This window comes from Protopterus annectens, chromosome 10.part0 (genome assembly GCF_019279795.1).
Source record: "Protopterus annectens isolate FY-2018-M chromosome 10.part0, PAN1.0, whole genome shotgun sequence".
Taxonomy (NCBI): Eukaryota; Metazoa; Chordata; order Ceratodontiformes; family Protopteridae; genus Protopterus; species Protopterus annectens.
The window spans coordinates 1,597,134,859-1,597,138,664 of record NC_056744.1 but is presented as its reverse complement, the minus strand read 5'-3'; positions in this window follow the sequence as shown (position 1 = coordinate 1,597,138,664).

Here is a 3,806-nt window from a genome sequence, read left to right as displayed (position 1 = left end):
CCAGACTTTCACCCATGCCCCTTCCAAGCCAGCACCTGTTTCCCCTGTCCATATGGGACACATGCAGGATCCCAGGGGTGTCTCATCCATTTCCCATGCAGTCGTCCAGCTTCCTCGTCCAGAGGGCTATACAATGTACACTGCTAGTCATGGGAAGGGACTGTATTTTACAGACAGTGTGTTGTGTGGGACACCACACTATCCCGCCAAGAAGTATTATACATGTCACAGACCAGGTGAGGGCCTTGCGTGCATGATGTGTGAGTGCAATATGTCTTACAGATATGCTGAAATGCCATCAAGGCTGGTTTGGACATGGGCTTGTATGCCAGACACAGGTCATCTATGATCAGTTTGTATGAGACTGAGTACAGGGACAGGGCTTTCAGTCTACTGGTATAGGATAGGTGTTGCAGACCCTGAAATTGCCTGGTCAGAAACCTCGGAGGTCTCTGCAACTGCTGCCAAAGGAGCCATTGTACTTGGTAATGTGTCTGATGAGGGTGGAGTGCAGGGATGTTGCGGCCTCCTGGTTCCTGGATGACATACCCATACTTGTGAGGTGGGCCATGTAGACAGCCTTCCTTACAATGGTGCCCACATGGTGGGAAACTGTCAGGTTGCTACCAACCTTGGTGCACAAGTCACCTCACACCTGATTGCATGCTCAGTACATTATTACTGTCATACTTCATGTGGATGACATCTGCCACAGCAGGGGGAATGATGCCTCTCCTGGCATTCAGTTTGTAGTAATGCTTCTTGCAGCAATCATTAATTGGGTGAGTGCCTCTTGTGGGATGCTCATGTCAGTAGGGGAATGTAAGACAGTGGCCAGCTTGCAAGCATCTGCACACCTGGTCAGCCACAGACCACTGTTTTTGCCCTGTACCTCTAATACATATATCTCAAACAGTTGAGACCCCTAGACTGATCCTTGGGGTACACCGCTTTGGAAGTATCTACTACTAGAGGTGGGTTCCACTACTTTGACTGAGTGGGTACTATCATTGGGCCAGTTAGCTACCCATCTGGTAACATGCAGATTAGTGCCTAGCTGTGTAGGCGTATGTGGCCTGGCCACCTAGGGATTATTGTGAGAGAATTGGACTTGGTGGAGATAGGTATTGTTCACCATTTTCCCTTTGTCCTTGTGTTTGCTGACCACTTTACAGAGGTTGACCTGGTTTAACACACCTGATCTCCCTTTGATAATACCATGCTGTGTGGGCTCAGGCATTTCATGTTGCCAATGTCCCTGTTCATAATGTCCTTGACATTGTCTTCCATGTCCATGCAGAGTAGGTTAATTAAGCTAGTGTGCATACGATTGCCTGGGTCGGTGGATTGTTCCACCTTTGTGTATAGGGATGACATTGGCTGTCCTCTGTGCAGATGGGATGACAGGTGTGCTCAGGATGTGGTTGACTACAGTGCAGAATGGATCTGAGAGCCCATGCCTGTGTTCATGTAGGATGCAGCCAGGGATGGTATCAGGCCTATGGACACTTCTGTGTGTTGCCTTTAAGAGAGCATTATGGACCTGCTTCCTGATAATGAGTGAGAGGGCCAGATGCTGTGCATGTGTACCAATGGGAGAACAGGGGGGGTGATGTTTACACTTCACCTGCCTGCAGCCGGTTGCCTATATCTATGCCATATGTGTATGTGGTGTTATTGACCACCACTACAGAGCAGGTTTGCATATTGCCTCTAGAATTGCAGACATGTGAGGAAGGCCTAGTGATTGACCTTGGTGGATTTGTCCAATTTGCACTCAAAGATATCCTTAGAGTAAATCACCTGTGACCTTATTTGCTTTGCGGACCAAGGTGACATTGCTTCCAATGAGGCATCTGGTCCTTCTTGGCCTGTCCAGCAATTATTTCCCCCTATTATGGTATCTGTGTGTTGCTGCTGTCTAACACTGGCATTTACCCTACCTTGAGAGAGATGATGTTGTCCTGTCAGATATTTCTGAGTCCATACAGCTATGTAGGTGCCCACATAATATTGTGATGTGGGCCTGGACACTGCTGCTAGTTCCAACAGATGGGACATTGGCTGTACAGCTACTGATACCCTGCGCTGAGGGGATTTCTAATAATTTGTGTATAGTTAATTCTGTTAAGGCTGGGGAATCTATGTGCATTCATGTTCAGGTGGCATAGGTCATGCACACTATGGTTGGGTATTTGAAGTCACCCAGGAGCAGGGTAGATGATTGCATCCTGACAGATTAGAGTAGGTCACAATAGGTGTGGAGGGTGTCCATAGTCATGGTTGGAGGCCTGTAGCTAGCTACAATTTTTGTAGGTGTTTTGTCAACTGTTAAGTGCACTCAGGATGTCTCCCATGTGTCATACTGTTTGGCCAGCCTGGAGGTGTGTATATGTATGCTAAGGTTCATCACTCCACCTCCTGTGGCTTTGCAGGCCACCATTTGGAGTCTAAACGTATGATGGGATGAGTGACCTGACACGGTTGGTGTGCTGTCCCCAGCTACAAAGCAGGTGTTGGTGAATGCACAAATGTTGGCATCCTGCAGAACAAGGTACAGTTGGATTGACATGGATTTCAGGGTAAGACACCTAGCTCCTGTTAGAACAAGACATCTGCACAAAGGCACACATCAGTGGTGGGCAAAGACCAGTAAATAGTGTCATTTTATGAATCTAGCTGAAACACACTTAGTTGCCAGCAAAGACAGTCTCACATTCACAGGTCTACTCTGCAGGATATAACATCTGACAATCAAATATATGCTAATATGTTATGGCGTCATTCTTTAATGGGTTGCCAGTGATGTGCCAGACAATACACAACTGTATGAGGTATTGACTACAAATGTGAGGCAGACATGTTATTAGTCTGCAAAACTCTGGACAGTTGTCAGGTATTGGCTCAGTATATCACATACAGTGCAACACACACATCTGCACCTGTTGTGTACTATGCACATACCCTATATAAGTCTCTTACATTTGTGAGACAAACATATGTATCAGAGTAGCATTCACAGGTGACATATAAATAATTACAACATCCCAAGTAGCTGGCCTAGCAGTGACACACTCAGTATTGGACAACAGACACACCAATAGTAGTCATACATGAGCTGACCTTTGCTGGGGTGACCCAGGGGCCACAGATGTGCTCCATGTGAATGCAGACAGGGCAAGTGGGAATGGCCATAGGTGCCAGACAGTAGCATGTGAGTCCAGTAAGTCTTGTTGCAGCATAGTGTTTAATGTTCCATTTGACACCATTGCATCCCCCTTCTGCATTCCATTACAAACTTATATTATTGACATACCTGTTACAGTGCTGAAGAGTTTCCTCACAACAATGCAAATGGTTAGGTTTGTGTAGTTGCAGTCTGTCTTTGTGTAGATGGGTTGAGACTTGTGTTGCATAGGTAGCAGCTTGTCTTTTGTAGGTATTGCTCATGAGCAGCTGATGGCATGTGCACCAGTCAGTGTCTCCCACTTGCTACTTGCATCCAGAGCAGCTGTATTGTCTTTCCATTAGCCAATGACATAACAACACAGTGCTATAATTATATCCTTCATGTGGGCCTTGCCTTTTTTCTTGCCTGTATTGGTTCATTATGGGGGTGTGGGGGCTACAGCTTCACAGACAGTAGGTGGGAATACCTCCCAGGACAGGACATGTGGAGACTGCCCAACAACATGGGGAACAAAGCTCCAGAATTGGGTGCAGATTGTAAGTAAGTAGTGCTGTTATACACATAGAGGGTTGCTAGATTAACAGGGTTTGTCTGGATATGCATTTTCTGTGCGACT